General features: G+C 32.7%; 1 protein-coding gene and 1 long non-coding RNA gene across 13 annotated transcripts in view; one reads left to right on the plus strand and one right to left on the minus strand.

The window, feature by feature from the left end:
* Window positions 1–5942: 5942 nt before the first annotated feature.
* On the minus strand, window positions 5943–10872 carry LOC141405119 (uncharacterized). Its single transcript, XR_012413144.1, has 3 exons — window positions 10844–10872; window positions 9738–10440; window positions 5943–9311 (listed from the first exon to the last, which is right to left on the minus strand). It is a non-coding gene; the product is annotated as an uncharacterized lncRNA (long non-coding RNA).
* A 325-nt stretch (window positions 10873–11197) lies between these two features.
* Window positions 11198–18548, plus strand: part of CycG (cyclin G) — a 29019-nt gene continuing 21668 nt past the window's right edge. The window contains exons 1-2 of one of the 12 annotated variants that reach the window (XM_073988967.1): window positions 15950–16104; window positions 16886–17000. The gene's annotated coding sequence lies outside the window, so the exon portion shown is untranslated. Of the gene's footprint in view, window positions 11381–15949; window positions 17001–18548 lie in introns of those variants that run through there. The other 11 variants (XM_073988912.1, XM_073988926.1, XM_073988919.1 and 8 more) reach the window with 11 other exon arrangements.

Genomic DNA, 18548 nt, shown 5'->3' on the forward strand with positions numbered 1-18548 from the left:
ATTGATAGAGATGCACTCGCTGTATCTGAAAAGCGCATGCACCTTAACTGATTTTAACGAATTCGCGAATTATACGTTGTTTAACTTTTATGTTTTTTCTTTAGTTGTAATTTCAATATTACTTTCTATTTCATAGTCCTATTGTTTATCAAAGTAAGCAAATACACTTTCGGGTTTGTCATCGCATTTTCGCTGAAGAAGTTTCAGCGAAGTCCGTCAGTCCTTGCATCGTAATTTTGCGAAATAATAGAATAACTCCAAAAAATTTTTTTTTCTATTTTTCGTATTAAACAAAAAAAAAATATATTGTTAAAATAATTTCCAACACAAAGTTTTCGACTTTTGTTGTTGCTGTAATATGGCATTTATAAATCCTATCGGTAAAATTTTGCTCTCATATTTTGCTACGCGTTGTCTAGAATCTGTGCGTATTTTTAATTTATTTTTTCGAGTTTTATTTGGACTCTAAATTAGAATAAACTAAATTTACTCCAAGATTTTTTCAGTATTTCTTGATTTTCCGCGAAAATAGAAATACATTTAGTAAATATTTAGGCATCTACGGATAGATATTAAATGCTGTTAACGCTTTATATATACATTTTCTTATTACAGCAAAAATTGAAGTTTTAAATATTTGTTCTTTATAAGGGAATAAAACCCCCCATAACTTTGGAGTGCAGCATCCAATTTTGTGAACGCGAACAGATTTAAAACCACGACATTTTTCTTAATCTATGTTCCAAAAATTGCGGATGTGCTCGCAAAAAATTTTTTAACATTTCTTCCAATGGAATTGCAAAAGAAATTTGAAATTTACCATATACACTCTTGTTTCTCGTTTCTCTTTTGAATAAATTATGTCGGCAGAGGTGGGTAGCGATCAACCAACTGGTTTTGTTTTGTAGGAATTTCTAAAGCAACTGCTTATAAAATGTATCCAACGGAGTGCATTTTTCATAACTCCGTGTGGACTGCATCGAAGGGTGTAGTGAAATCATAACTCCACATGAACAACTTTCAAATTTTTTTGCTGGGATATATTGATGCTTATAGGGGTCAACAAACCGGCTGACTTGTAAGGATCTTTAAGCAAGTACCTACTTATAAAATGTATCGAACGGAGTGCATTGTTCATAAATCCGTGTGGTATGATGTAGCGAAATCATAAGGCCTATATGTTTCGTTTTTCGTTTATAGCGCTCCCTATTCGGTTATGTATTCTCGTGTGCAGGTGGTAAATAAATTGAAGAAATAAGACAAATTAACCAAAGAGCGAAAAAAATGAGTACAGAAAATGCAAAAGTGAGACATGTTTGCAAAATATATAGTGTTTTTTAGGTTTTTTACACCATGTTGTTTACATTTACAGGTTATGTCAGAAGAAAATGTACATGCGGTGTGAATGAAAAAACTAAAAGTAGTATGGAAAATGCGAAACATTAAGAATACGATATGGATAAAAAGAATTGTCATAACATACGAGATTGATGCTAGTGTAATGTAGCCTTAACTTTGCATTGCACTACTTCCAAATATTTTTTACTCTGTTCCAGAACCTGCAAGAAGCTACTAGTTTTTACTACGGTAACATTTTTTCCTTTATGTTATTGAAAATAATAGTAAAATTTAGTAGATTCTTGCAGTACTGGAACAGACCATTTGTTGGGTATTACCGAGTCCGAACATGAACTACTAGTCCCGGTCCACACTAGCGTGAATTTCATTAAAAAAATTCATGAAATTAGGTGTTCTTAAATCGAATTCCCCACTACAGCAATTTTATGATTTTACTCTACTATGGACGTCGATCTAGAGACGCATAATTTCATATCAAAATCTCAGTGAAATTACTGTAGTGTGGCCCGGGACCTAGCAGAGAAGTTTTACATGGCTGAAATACTCAGGAAATGTCGTATTTTCTGGGACTCGAATCTAAGACCATATTTATATTATAGCCTTTTGCGTGGTTAACCTTTTTTATGAGGATTTATTTGAAATATAACAATGAAATTGACATTTGAAACCCAGTGGGTTTGTTAAATCCAGTTATACATAAACGTACTATAAAGGTAGAAACTCAATGGATTTTTTGCTTGCTTCGCTTTCTTGGTGTGAAAGCGGGAAATTGAATTGTATTTTTTTTAATAGAACAAACCTCAACGAAGCAAGATTTTAGGCTCCGACGTTAACAATTTTTTAACTTTGGAATTCTTATTCGGCTTGATGTTTAACAGTTCATTTGATACAACACAATCAATTTTAACAACTTACATTACAAATTACATTTTTCCTATAAATAATAACAAAACTTATACGATGTTTGGGAAAAATTAAAAATTGCAATATAATTTTTTGTTTACAAAAACATATGATCGCCGGCGCCAAAAATGACAATCTTCAATGTGTGATAACAAGGTACATTTATAGAAGGTAGAAGTGACAATCAGCTGTATTCTTACTTTTTTTTGTAAATTTAGTTTTCAAAATGTAATCGGGTCTACTCATGAAATTTGAAACATCGAAATTTGCCTCCATAAAATACTGTTTTTCTTCCTAAACTTGTAGTAAAAATGACCTACGACAATTCTGAATGCTTTATATTTACATTGTCATTCAAATTTGTTCTATTTTGGAGGATTTTCAAAATGTATTTACGTTTTTCCTGAGGAAATTTTTGGAACGACCCTATTATTCAATATTTTCTTTGACAATTAATTTTCAATACCAACAATGTTGTTTTTGTAAATTTGTTAGTTGTTGTAATTCATGCACATACCTTCTATAAATTTACCTTGTGTGATAAAAAAAAAGCGGTATCGTAAAGAAATAATTTTGACATTTGGAAAGCAAGCAAGGAGCTGATTGAGTTCCGGCCTTTTTGCCGGGTTAATCTTCTTTATGAGGATTTTTTTGACGTTTGCGCTATGGAATTGACATTTGAAACCCAGTATGTCCCGGTCCATACTAGCCTGAATTTCATTAAAAAATTTCATGAAATTAGGCGATCTTATACTATGTTTACATTTACGAAATCCACTCGATTTCAACTGTCTATTCCATTGCTCAAACGTCAAACGAAATCCAATCGATTTCAGATGAGTTTTCATTTGACGTATACACAAAGGAACCCAGCAAAAAGTTTGCATCCACGGAAGCAGTTAAATCACTGGTGCAAGTGTCACGGAAGTGCTTCTTTTTCTATGAATTCCTCAGTGAATTTTACAAGGGAGCGCGCAGAAAGGAAGCACTCCATTTTGCTTCCGCAGCACGCAGTTAGGAAGCACTCCATTTTGCTTCCGCAGCACGCAGCTAGGAAGCACTCCATTTTGCTTCCGCAGCACGCAGCTAGGAAGCACTCCATTTTGCTTCCGCAGCATACAGCTAGGAAGCACTCCATTTCGCTTCCAGAGCACACAGATAGGAAGCACTCCATTCTGAATTCGAAGGAGTGACATACTCACAATTTATTGCCATTTAATAAAATCAGTTCAGAATTTTAATTTAATTCAGTCGTGTGAAATATATTTAATGGTAAAAATATAAAATAATAATAATGTGTATGTAATACTCTAAAAAACACTGTAAAACGAATTCATTTTTAAATGATTTTTTTGTTTTTAGATGTTTTTAAATACTGACAAAATGCAAAGTTTATTATTTAAAAAAGAAAAAATCAACTAATGAAAATGCTTGACATGGCTGAAAGCATTTATGATTTAAAGAATATATGTATAAGAATACCTTATTTCTAATTAATTAGAAATCGCGAAAACAATAAAAAAAGAAACGAGATCATTATTACATGAAATTTGGTATACATTAAACGTTGTGAATAATATTAGAATTTATACTTTGCGCATACATGAAATTATATACATAGGAAATTTATCATAACATGAGACCAGTCTATAAAAATTGTACGATAATGACATTATATTGAACACATTTGCTCTGTTCCAGAACCTGCAAGAAGCTACTAAATTTTACTACGATAACATTTTTTCCTTTGTCCCAATTTACATTAGGCGAGTTTACTTGCGGCAATTGTCAGTTTGATGGAGAGAGAGGTGAGGCATATGGTAACCCTTTGCCTCTCAACACCCTCTCTCACCAACAAACTGACAATTGCCGCAAGTAAACTCGCCTAATGTAAATTGGGACTTTATGTTATCGGAAAAAAATTTTTTAAATTAGTAAATTCTTGCAGTACTGGAACAAACCAATTTTATAAAAATATCACGAGTTAATAAAAATACGACATTGGCTTTGGAAAACGTCGTCAGCAACATCCAATACAGTAGTTGATTCATCTGTGCTTTTCTTATCGCATGATAATTTCTTCGATTTCATCTTCTCCTTGCAATATCTGTTTTTTGCCAATCTCCTACCCACTCTTATTTCCTCTTTAAAGGTCTTATCTGTACATCCCTCCACATATGTACCAGCTGAAATAAAACAAGTAAAAAAGCATTAAGTTCGGCCGGGCCGAACTTTGCATACCCTCCACCATAAAATATTCATTCCTGTCCCCAACTTTAAGTGAGTACGTTAAAATATCAGATAATGTACATAAAATGCTTCATTCGGGAGGCCCTTTTTTATGGTGCCTATATCTAACTGTTGACAATAGGGGTTATAATAAAACATGGGCCTATGTTGACAGTTTTTGATGGGAGCCTTTAATGTCAAATAACTCCTAATTCGGTTAAAAAATTTAGCTAGAATCCTCAAAATATCGAAAATCGGTACATAACGTGGGAACTTCAAATGTCATTAACAGCTAGTTCGGAGGTATCTGGGCTATACGAAAATACGAACTTAAATGAACAATTTTTGTTGCAGAATTTTTGTTGACTTTTAAATTTAAAATTACAGAAAGTTCGTCAAAAAAATAAAGCTTAGGTACGGAAAATCGGGAGGTTTGTTTTGGGGCTATACAAAAACATTGAAATACGTTCGGTTAAACATTTTAAGTAAAATAGTAAAAGTACCGAAAATAGGGAAGTATCGTTATATTGGGGCTATGTTCAAAATTGTTGATGCAGATGTGTGGTGACCACTACAACCTTCAAATGTCAAATTACAGTTAGTTCTGTTAAAAATTGTAGCTAAAATTACCAAATTACTGAAAATTGGGAGGTACCGTTACATGGGAGCTATATCCGAACATGGACCTATGTTGACAATTTTTGATAGAGAGGTGTTGTGACCACTAAGAACTTCAAATGTCAAATTAATTCTTGTTCGGTTTAATATTGTAGCTAAAATCATCAAATTACTGAAAATCGGGAGGTACCGTTATATGGGGGCTTTCTTGACAATTTTTGGTGGAGAGGTGTGGTGACCACTAAGAATTTCAAATGTCAAATGTTCAAATTACACATAATTCGGTTAAAACTTGTTGGTAAAATTCTCAAAATACCTGAAATCGGGCGGTAACGTTATATTGGGGCTATTCCAAAACATGGACCTATGTCCACTAGTTATATAAGTTTATTGACATTTAAGAACACTAAATGTCAATTGATAGCTAAATCGGTCTGAAAATGTAGATAAAAACGTAAAAATGCCGTAAATCGGGGGTACCGTTATATGGGGGCTATACCAAAACTTGGACCTAGGTCCACTACTTTTGTTATATAAGTTTAGTTACACTTAAGAACCCTAAATGTCAAATTATAGCTATATCGGTCTGAAAATGTAGCTAAAAACGTCAAAATACCGTAAATCGGGGGGTACCGTTATATGGGGGCTACACCAATACGTGGACCTATGTCCACCACTTTTGTTATATAAGTTTATTGACACTTAAGAACCCTAAATGTCAAATTATAGACAAATCGGTCCGAAAATGTAGATAAAAACGTCAAAATGCCGTAAATCGGGGGTACAGTTATATGGGGGCTGTTGTGACTTGAGGGATTGAAATAATGCACGCGTTTTTAATTTCAGTAGTTTATTTCACAACAAATAACTTAGACTCTACTAAAAGGAATGTCAACAATGAATAATGACAGATCATTAATATAAACAGAGTTGCCAATATGTAAGAATATAAAATTGGGTTATAACAGTCTCCCACGCTTAATAGAGATCAATATAAAGTATTTCATTAAGGAAAATATAAATTTGAATTCAAGTACATCTAAATACATTAATCAATTTCTTCTACATAATCTCTAAAAAATACTGGCTTTTTCCGGGGACGTTGCGATCTCCTAAGAGGTTGATTTTGTGCTTCCATTGGTGATTGATTTAGTGTAGGTACTTGAGGTTCTTGAACATTTGAATTATTATCTTGAAAAACTGGTTGATTTGGTGTTGAAATATTCGATGTATTGTCTTGAGATTGCATAGATGTATTTTGAGTTGGTTCTTGAATATCTAGTCTATTTTGTTGATGTATAGATGTGTGTTGAGGTTGTTCTTGCATATACGGTCTATTTTCTTGAGATGCTTGAAGATTTAGTTGTGGCGATTCTTGAATCGTTGATCTATTTTCAGTACAGGTCCGGTATTGTTGGTACGCTGGAATCGTATAATATTGATGTCTATTGTCTGGTTGTTCTGTTGAAGTGTTTTCTATTGCTGGATCGAAATGAACTTTACGTTGTTCAACATGAGTACTTTTTAACTGATCGATATGGCGTTTTAAAACATAGCCATCATCAAGTCTCACGAGATAATGTAATTGACCATACTTTTCGATTATTGTACCGGTTTTCCAAATAGTTTTATTATTTTTCATGTGTAGAACTTGAACTCTTCCTCCCACTTTTAGTTGTCGAACACCTGGAATAGGTTTCGTTGCTTGACATTGAATTGTTGGTTTAATAGCATCTAGTCTTATCCGTATACTTCGGTTAAAATATAACTCGGCTGGACTCTTCCCGCTTGACAATGGTGTAGCTCGATATCGTTGTAAAATTTCATTAACCTTATTTTGAAGTGTTCCTTGCTCAGACGACATTGCTTTTAATTTGCGTTTAAGAGTTTGCACATTACGTTCTGCTAACCCATTAGTACTAGGGTGTCCCGGTGCTATTAATTTTTGTAAAATTCCGTTTCTGGAGCAATAAGATTTGAACACGTCACTAGTAAAAATTGTTGCATTATCGGATACCATTATTATTGGAAAACCATGGCTTGAAAATATGTCTGCAAGAAGTTTTATAGAAATGGCTGTTGTGGGAGCATCACGAGTAATTCTAATCTCTGCCCATCTGGATTTTGCGTCTACCACAATTAGAAAATAATGACCTTGAAAGGGACCGGCGTAGTCGATGTGAATTCTGTCCCAGTTTCCATCTGGTTCCTCCCATTTATGTAGCGGCGCTTTCGCTGGTTTCGACTGGACTTGTACACAGGCTTCACATGATCTTACCATTCTCTCTATGTCAGCATCGATACCCTTCCAGTAGCAGTATCTCCTAGCAAGCTGTTTCATTTTTGTAATTCCTAGGTGTGTATGGTGAAGCTCTTGAAGAATTTTTGGCTGTAGCTTTTTTGGAATCAACACTCTTTGACCCTTGAATATTATGTTATTATTTAATGTATATATTTCATTATTGTCGATACCATTTAGTAATTGTTTTAAAAGGCTGGATAAATCTGGATCTTTTGCTGTTTCTGAGGCTAGACTTTCAGCATTGACAAATTCGCTTGAAATCTCAAAAATCGATAATAAACATAGTTGATTTACTTCTTCATTTATTATTTGGTCAGTTGATGGTTTTTCAAAATCTTGTGTTGCACGTGAAAAACAGTCGACATTCGTATTTTCTGAACCTTTCTTGAAAACAATCTCATAATCAAAATTAGACAAAAACTCTGCATATCGCAATAATCTCGCTGATGTCATGGCGGGCAATTTATTATGTTGATGGAAAATTCTAGTTAATGGTCGATTGTCGGTTAATAATTTAAATTTCCGACCGTACAAATACATAAAAAAGTGATTTATTGTGAAAACTATCGCCAATGCCTCGCGATCTAATTGGCTGTAATTTTTCTCGGCGGAAGTTAATGAGCGAGAAGCAAATGCCACAGGATGTTCATGTCCATCCACTATATGTGACAGTACGCCTGCTATTCCCGTGGGGCTGGCATCACATGCTACTACTACGGGCAATTGTGGATCAAACGGCATTAGAACTTGGTCGCTGGCTATGGTGTTTTTAAGCTTTAGAAATGATGATTCACAATCGGTTGACCAATAGAATTTCTTGTTCTTTTGTAATAATTGACGTAGTGGTGACGTTATTGAAGACATCTCTGGAATAAATCGAGCGTAATAGGTTACCATGCCTAAAAAACGTCGGACATCATCTACTGTAGAAGGTCGTGGCATGTTAGTAATTGCTTGAATTTTTGACGGTGACTTTGCAATTTTATTATGTTGAATAATGTGTCCTAAATATTCAATTTTGGTTTTCATAAATGAGCATTTACTTAAATTGAGATGTAAATCATGATCCTTGAGGCGTTGAAGACATTCGTGCAGATTGAATTTGCATTCGGCCTCTGTAGCTCCGTACACAATAATATCATCAAAGTACGACATAGTATTTCTTAACCCGGATAAAATCTGTTCCATGATTCGATTGAATTCTGAAGGTGCTGTCTTTATGCCAAAAGACAGGCGGTTCACCAAATAAGTACCTCGATGTGTGGATATAGTCTGGATTTGACTCGATTCGGTGTCTACTTTGAGGTGTAAATAAGCTTTGAATAAATCGAGTCGACAAAAATATTTGGCTCCCTTGAGCTTGTTCAAAATCTCATCAATTCGTCGAATCGGGTAATTTGCAGAAACCAGTTTTGGGTTCACCCCCACCTTGTAGTCAACGCATAGTCGAATTCCTCCGTCTGACTTCGGAATAATTACTAAGGGCGACCCCCAATCACTTCGTTCAACTTTTGATATAATACCAGCAGATTCCAAATCATTGAGCTCTTTCTCTACCCGTTCGCGGAGCGCAAAAGGAACTTCTCGTTCTTTGAAAAATTGTGGTTTCGAGTTTTCTCTTAATTGCAACTTGACTTCATAATTAGGTACACATCCTACCTTTTCCACAAATACATCTTGAAATTTTTTAATTAAATCATCTATCGAATGCGTGTATCCTGCCGTTGTAGAATTGATTGAATAAAAACACTTTTTATCAATATCTTGAAGATTAATTCCTAATTTTCGAATCCAAATTCTACCTAATAGAGATTCATAATCATTCGGCACAACGTACATTTCTTCAGTTGAAAGTTTGTTTTTGTATTGAACTTCTACCTTAACTTTTCCATATCGACACCTCCAAATAATAGTATGCTAAGTCTAAAAAGTGAGTTTTGCAGGAGAAGCTCTCAAAGTTCGGAAATTTTTTTGAACTTCTGTACTATGCTAAGTCAATATTTGTTTATAACTTCTGTTCGGATTGACCGATCATTACCAAAATTAGACAGAATTTAAGTTAAAGGAGGTTCGACACCTCCAAATAATAGTTTGCTAATTCTGAAAAGCGAGTTTTGCAGGACAAGCTCTAAATGTTTGGAAATTTCTTTGACCTTCAGTACTATGCTAAGTAAATATTTGTTTATAACTTCTGTTCGGATTGTCCGATCATTACCAAAATTTGACAGAATTTAAGTTAAAGGTCGTTAAATATAAAAATGTAAAGAACTTGAAAACATGCTAAGTCGACTTAGCATACTATTGTTTGGAGGCGTCGATATGGTACCAAAATGTTCTTGGTATACGAGCGAAACGCTATCGAGGACGGTTGTAATTGTGTTTTGATAGACAGCTGATCATACTCACTCTTTTTTATTAGTGTATACTTAACACCAGAGTCTACTTCGAATTGTTGACGGCGTCCATTTATTTGAACATTCACCATGTACTTGTCATCATCCCTGCGATCATATGGTTGATTGTGATGAATATCGATGATTTTATTAATGCCATGCATATTAAAAATTGCTTCCTCATACTCGTCGTTTGTTTCGATGGAATTATTGTTTGATGTTGAAAGTAGAGTTTTTATGCAAACTTGTTTGACATGTCCTGTTTTGCCACAAGCTCTGCATTTTAGACGTTTCGGGTTTGTGCGACAATCCTTCACTTTATGATTATTTCGTCCACACCGTATACACAAATTGTCAATACCCAATTGAGAAAAATTTACCTTTGATTTTGATGATGTTGAACCTCTCGAAGATGATCTGTGAAATTGTCTTCGGCGATTGCCACTTGTTGATCTGGACCGTATCTTGTTTACGCTGCTTGTACCACTGTTGTTTTTGGAATCCAATTCTCGGCTGTCTATTCTCGAAGCTTCTAACGACAAGGCTTTCTCCAATATTTTGTCGAAGTCTGGCTCTTCTGACTGTAGCAGCTGTTCTCTAATGTTGACGTCTTTTACACCGCGTATGATCTTTGGACTGCACATGGTATAAGTAAAGAGGTAGATTTAAATGAAAAAAATCTATAGAACCCTTGTTTTTCCTGAATTCCTAAAACTTCAAAATAAAAGCAACAAGTGGGTTTGTTACAATGCATTTTTGAGCATTTTATAAAAAACGGTATAAATGAATGAATTGTTAAGTTTTCTTCACATAATCGAGTTGTGAATATGATAAAATGATTGTTCCAATGCAAATCTGACGAATTTTTTCCATACAAATGGCCTAAAAACAATTTTAAAAATCATTGAATTCAATTGTTTTTAAAATTGTTTGGCATATTATTCAAACACCACGCACATACACATTTTGTGTATTTTGTTTTGAAGTTTTAGGAATACTGGAATGAAAAAATTTAAATTGACATAAAGCTTTGGCTGACCTTTCTTATTACACCATGAGACTGCATTTAAATTCAATCCAAAACACTACATCAAAGGCTGTGATTTAGATCGAAAATGGAGTGCATCCTAGATGTGTGCAGTAGAAGCAAAATGGAGTGCATCATAGCTGCGCGCTCTCTTGTAAAATTCATAGGTGAATTCATAGGAAAAGATGTACTCCAGCGGCAATTGTTCTAGTGATTTAACTGAATCCGCGGATGAAAACTTTTTGCTGGGATGTTGATATGAATTGTGTACCATGTCGTATGAAGGGGTTAATTCGTGTACTTAATTATGAGAACGAACGACGTGATTAAAATACTGGTATGAACATGGCATAAACACGGACGAAGTACGATAAAAAGCAATCTTTTATCGCCTGTTATCGGAATTTCGATTTGTTATCGAAAACAATATACCATCGCTAACGAAATTTTCCATGTCACAATTCTTGTTGAATCGTGTTGAGAACTTTTCTTTGTCCTCGTTCAAATTAAAAAACTACAAAAACTGATTCTAATTGCAGAAGCATCCGGGTAAGTGTTATTCCATACAATTGTGCAATAAAAACAATACGAAATTATAAAGAAAAGTGAAGATTTTATTGAAAAAGTGAGGCTAAATAAGGGCAAAATTAAAACAAAATCCAGAGTGGTGTGGTGAATTAACGACAACATGCGCATTCATTAAAATTATGCACGGCGACGTTCGACCAATCAATCTACGTATGAATGAATTGTTGGGTTGGTGATTGATTTTGCATATATGAATTTGTTTTTGCAGCGTTTTGAATGAAATAAGTTCAAACTGTAAAATGTAAATGATGTTAATTGAATTGGAATTTTCATTTGATGTACATTTCGAGAAAATTCCAATTGGAGAAATTTCAGGAATTTTCTTCATAGGTTTAGGTCATTTCATACGTACATAGATATATTTTTACCATTTCACCATTGAGTAGAGTATTTACGTCACTTTGTTCACCATTAACAATTTAGCGATGCTAATTTTAGTAGTGCGATACACAAAGAGAAATTTTGCATTAAAACTAAAATATGCAAAAAGATATAGAAATGTTTTTTATGTACGTACTTCTGAATTTTGTTTACAATTGATGGATATGGGGTGCAATCTCTAATCAAGATTTCTCTAAATTAATATTTATAAAAGGTTTAAATACAAAATATAAATTTACAATTAAGGTCTGTTCCAGAACTGCAAAAATCAACAAATTTTTACTCTTTTTTTCGATATCATAAAGGAAAAATTGTTATCGTAGTAAAAATTTGGAGAACAAGCATTAAGATTATTTCAAATGTATTTTGCCGAATTCCAAAAGTACTCTTTCGAAACATTGCGAAATTGTTTCATTCGACATAACCTGTATAAATTGACCAACTAAGAATTGACAATGTTGACTCAATTTTGGCCTGATTGAGTACTTTTGGTGCTATGTTGGCATGCCAAAACAAAGTTGTGTTTTTAAAAACATAATTATTAGCACTTTTCTCTGAGAATATCAGCTCCTTCTCAAAAGCGGTGTCGAATTTGTATCAAATCTGTCTAATAATTTGATGATAAGAATATAATCGAGATGAGTCTTCTCTTGTACATTGTGGGAAGTTCATGGAAAGTTGTAGATCAGTTCAGTTCCAGAATACCTTGGTATTTTTTTAGGAGAAATCTTGAGCAGGTTTCATTTGTTGTTTTTTAAACACAAGTTCATGGAAAGTTGTAGATCAGTTCAGTTCCAGAATACCTTGGTATTTTTTAGGAGAAATCTTGAGCAGGTTTCATTTGTTGTTTTGTAAACATAAATTCAACCCAAAATAATTATCAGTCAACATCGAAGTTTAGTTGTGATCCAGGACCAAAAAGTTCTTACAATTTTTACCACTTTTTGCACATTTTGCGTTCCCTTACACCAAACCACAGAACATTTTATATTGGAGTCCTTTACCTCTTTTACGACTTGCAACTTTTGCCATTTAATAAAGCACGGGAACATGCTATTTATTTCTCTAATATTTGCTGTTGTAAAAGAGAATTAGTAGATTCCAGCAAGCAATGGAGAATATCAATACATAAGTAAATATTAAGGAGCATTTCCAATATAAGCAAATGTTGCTAGAACATTTGGGATGAAGTATGCTGTCACTAGAACATATGGGATATACCTACATATATTTATACTGCAAACAATATTGTTTTGGATAACGCTGTTGGTAGGTACTAGAACATATTGTATGTGCACTAAGGATTCTGTGTTTATTCGTCTGGAATGATATATGGAATATACTAAGGTAAATTTGTTGCATTGTACACATATTATTTGAGATCCACAATTAATTACATTATTCTTTTAGAGTTGTTAACACAAATGTTGGATTTATATTGAAGCTGTGAATGAGCTCATGCAAACTAGAGTGGATATTGATCAAATTTGAAAACCAATACACAGTCATAAACTTTCGAACACGTTTATACTTGTGGTGGAAGTTTAGTTTTCAAGCGTACATCCGCTTGTTGTGAATTTCGTCGACACATCTACATAGGACATCTCTTCTGCTGCACAGTTTATATAAAGGACTTTCCAAAGTTTGTGAACTGCAACGATGCTTGAGAGATCATTAACATCAAACATGCAACTCAATCTCTTTTGAGTATGTTCCCAAATTCATGTTTTAAACATCTACTTGTTGTCTTGTTGGTGTCAGCATTATGGTTTTTATATTGCCAGACATCAGCATATTCCTTTTCCGTTTGTGGAAATGAAATGTTACCTCTTGAAGACTTTGACCTATGATATATACATAAACGATTGAATCTCATATAATATTCCTGGTTTATTGTCTGAAGTCTGTTTTGGCATTGAGCTCTTCTGAGAGGTTACCATGTTTCATAGCCGTACTAATTTTGGGAGAATGCCAAATTTCTGAAATGTCTTGGAACACCTTTAACTTAGCCTTCTTATGTTTATAGAATGGTGTAGCAATAATATAATTTCATACATTATAAGTATTATACATATGTATATTGAAAATTACTTTTATGTACAGGCATATCTGAGTATATTGCTGTAGTCAATGTCTAGAGTTTAAAGGTTAATTAGAAAACTCCATCGAGTCATCAATACCTTTTCCGTCAATATTATTTCCATATAATCCCTGCACATCAGCAGACTTTTGTTAGTTTTATTTTTCCAGTTTTGCTCTTTGATTGTTTTGAGCCTGTGTTGTTTTCAGCTGTATTCACATTTATCTCAGCTGCTTGCTTCAGGTCAACCAATCAACTAACCAGCTGTTCTTTTGTTACCATTTAGTTTGTTCCAATTTCTTATAATTTATCTTGGTATATTCTTTGTTATTTCAATTCTTCATTGTTATGTCTTCTTAGGTATTCTTACATACATACATATTGCCTGCAGTTATTGGCTAATATTGTTATTGTTTGTGTGTTTCAAGATTTCTTCATAATCGCCTTGCGTTATTATGGATGTGCAAAAAATACATTAATTTTGCTTGAGCTTGGGCGACGAATGTGCTCTGTACGGTGCCGATTACGTGAAGGTCAATGTTAAATGAGCTATAGCTTCTTGGTTATTTCTTCTTAAACAAAATTATTTTATTTCGTAGTTCCTCTACATCATCAAATGCATCATCTGTGTGCATCTTTATTACTCAGATTGTTTATTTATTTTTTTTTTTCAAAAATGTTAATGACGCTTTTGCTTGCGTTCTTCTGTGCAATTCTTTCTTGTTTTGATACTGTTATTTGTTTATAAATAAAAAATATTCTCGAAATTATGGATACATTGGTGCTTAGGTAATATTTGTATTTTTGTTGTTATTCTTAGATAATATCGCCTCATTAGATTTCCTTATCAAAGTTGAACTTGGCAATAGGTTTTTGGCCATCTCATACGTATGCATGTACATTTATTTCTTTTATTTAAGGTATTCAAGGTTACTTTCTGCGAATGCTTGGTATCACCAAAACATTGCTATAGAGAAGAAAGGAAAGAAAGATTTATGCTATTGCTAATCAAATATCGATATGTGAATGTCAACTTACCATAGTTATCATGTTGTAGCACTTATTTATTATTATTTATAACATGGACTTAGCGTAACTATTTAATGAAGTAGAACATCACCTTTATAGACATATGTCTAGGGTTTGGACTCCACACAGATTTCATAGACATTTAAATGCCCTGTCCATATATCGGGAAACATGAACTCCGCCCAGAATAAAAGTTGGTTGTTGCTTAAAAGGGATTACACACCATCATTCTTAACTGACAGTCAACGTACTCTTACGACAATTTTCTTGCAAATACAAATTTTTATTTAGCTGAAGCCGCTTGATATGCAATATGTAAAGTAATAGACATTAGGAAAGAAATTATTCAGCTAGACTTTGATATTAAAGAAATAGACCTCGATGACTGTCAGTTTTGTTAGTCGGTGTGTACTATGCTTAAGACTTTGACAAAGAAACTGACTTTTTGGAACTCAGCTAAAGGCTTGGTCCAAAAATGTATGTACATTTAGACAAAAAATGTATTGCAAAAACCAAAATTGTATAAAATTGCATATTAATTGTTCTTTTAAGGCAACAAATTATGTAAAAACTATACGGGTTTTTGTGCAAATCTCTTGCTATAGGTCCTTACAACAATGTTCCGTCAAAATATGCAAAGGTTATTTGCGATTTATAACAAATACGGTAAAAAATAAATTTTTATCTAGTTTCAATAAACTTTTGAGTAAAAAGTACAAAGCGCAGTAACATTTTTGTTTTATTTGTTAGAATTGATTCTGTGAAAGAAAAAAGCTGTTGAAACCCAAATCTCATCCTTTTTTTATTTACACCCTCTAATCTTCCAAATATTTAACCAAAAAAAATTTAGTGAGTACCCCTAACATAAACTGTTAAAACTAAGTGGAAAGACAAACAACACACACCCATTCATACAACTAATAACAGCCATAGAGAACCCAATAGGAAATGGAACATTAAAAATGTTTGTTACAGAGCAAATGGAAGCCATATTTGTTTCGTTATTATTTCGTTTCATATCATATGAACATTTTCACTTTTCGAATTAAACCTTCACTCAGCTGCTGTCTGTTGTGATTACTGGTGTTCATTGGTCATATACAAAATACATACAGCTGCTACTGTTTGTGTTTCGTTTGCCATTGCGTTCTTCATGGTCAAATCAGTTGAAAAATACAAACTCGCACACACACACGTACGAACAATTTCAGTTCCCAACCGTATACGAACTTGTCTTGTATATGAAACATACTCTTGAAGCAACTCTGGAATACAGTTTAGTTTCTGTTTAACAACAACTGAGAAAGCAACCAACCAATCTAGAGAATAATCAAGAAAAAAGTGTTTGGAAAAAAATATACAAAACTAAGAACAAGAAATTAAAACAGCAATTTAGAAATTCACATAAAACAATAACTAAATTTATAATAAAATTTTTATATATCCCCACACACAAAATAATTAAATGTCTTAAACATTGAGCAATTTTATGTGTAAATGTCGTCGTCGTTTATCGTCGTTTCTTCATAAACACCGAAAAACAAACAGTATACAAATGTTACTTTAAATCACAACCCGCAGAAAAATCGATTTCGTTTGCCCCCAGAGAACAAAACAATCAGAAATCATGAATTGTTGAAACAAATTTTTTAAACAAAAATTTTGTTTCACAGTGTCCAAGAAGAAAATTGAAACTGCTGCAGAAAAAGAAAGAAACAATAATCGTCATCGGATAAAGTTGCATTTTTTGCGTAACATTTGTGATAATTACAAATTAATTTATTAATTTGTTTAATTTAAATTAAATATATAAAATAAGTTTTTTACAAAGACAAAATTAAGTACAAATTAGTTAACAAACGACAAAAGCTCTAGTAGACTAATAACACAATACATTTTGTACTACTACCACCACTCATACACATAAAAAAGCAATCAAAAAACAAGCAAAAATAGAACTCATCTCAATGGCACAGATTTGATATGAACTGAACTCCCCCTAAGTCTTTCTCAATAAAAGTGCAATAATTAAAAATTTGAAAAACCACTGTATATGACATTCCCTGCGTTACTAAAAATGGCTGTCAAAATGTAAGATATTCAACATTTATTTATTTTTTATAATATTTATATAAATTCTATTTTATCTATAATGAAGAAGAAAAAAGTTTTCGCCAAAGTCCGTTTCAAGAAAAAGTTTAAAAAGACAAAAAAATCAAACAAAGGCTTTTGTATGTATTTATTTTTTTGACAAAAAACGTATAAGTGTATGTGTGTGTGAAAGATACTTGTTTGTCTTTCTCAAACTGTTCCCCTTGGATTGTGATTTTATAATATTTTTACTAAAAAAAGCTTTAACAAGAATTAAAATGTTTTTATTGTTTAAATTATAAACAAATTTGCTCTGTCTCAAAAAATGTTTTTATTAAACCTTATTTTTTTTATTTTGTATTTATTTTTAACTTCATGTTGCCATGTAAATATTATTTACATCTTAATCAGATGATTTGTGGTGGCAGTGATGCCAACTGGTTTATTCCCAGGGAAAGTTACCTTCAAACTTGGTTGAATTATCTTATTAATTTTAAATTAGAACTTCTACTTTAAAAATAACGGTTAATAAATACATTTTTTCAACAAATATTTCACATTCATCTTTTTACCAAATGTATTTCATTATCTATTTACATTGCCCTGTAAGCTTTACACCTTTTAAGAAATTGCTGGAACTTTGTTTTCGAAATTGAATGTACCATTATTGAATTTTGAATTAAAAGCTTTGTATGTAAATACTTAAAACTTGCGAACTTATAGTATGTATATAGAAACACATTGTTGGCAAAATTTAATAATTATACGCTTTCTTCTCTTCCCATGTATCTAATCTCGTTAGTTTTTTAACTACATTATATTTCTCAGTATGTTAATAATGAATGATAAACTTAAAAAATACATTTGTTTAATTAACCTTCTTCAAATTAGTCATAATACTACAAATATGTTGGCAACACTTTTTTTGCGATTTTTTCTTCTCGTTCTTCACCTTTGTTTATGTTTCATTTCTAAAATGTTACTAATGTTTCATTTCACATTGTTTCTGGTATAGCAAAAATTATTTTATGTTAAAAAATTATTTCACATAAACATTATTAATTTGTTGTTGTTTACATACTGATTATCAACTTTTCCAAGTTGAAATTTTTGTTTCTCTTTTTATTGTATACACATATCCACACACAGCTGTATAAAAGAGGAAGAAAAACAAAAACAAACTAAATTTTAATGCCTAGGCCTAATAGCAACAAAGTAGTAGCAGCCAGTATGTGTAGATTTCTTTTATGTTGTTTCTTTTAAATACAACCATCCACCCGCTGCTCCCCACCTTACCCCTCTAGTATGCCAATGATTTTTTGTTTTTACTTTGACTGTATCCCCATCACAGTTTTATGTGAACTTTACCAATACCATTACAATTGCTCACTCTCCACACTGCTGGTTGTCGTCACTCACTGTGATCTTCAACAGCAGCGATTCTCCTCTCTGCTCTACCCACAAAATAATCAGGTTTTTTAGAATTGCGTCAGCCAATTTTGAGATTTTTATTTTTTTATTATGGGGGAAAAATATATAATATTCTTA

Source organism: Musca autumnalis, unplaced genomic scaffold, assembly GCF_047663935.1.
Source record: "Musca autumnalis isolate F117 unplaced genomic scaffold, ASM4766393v1 scaffold_1, whole genome shotgun sequence".
Lineage (NCBI taxonomy): Eukaryota > Metazoa > Arthropoda > Insecta > Diptera > Muscidae > Musca > Musca autumnalis.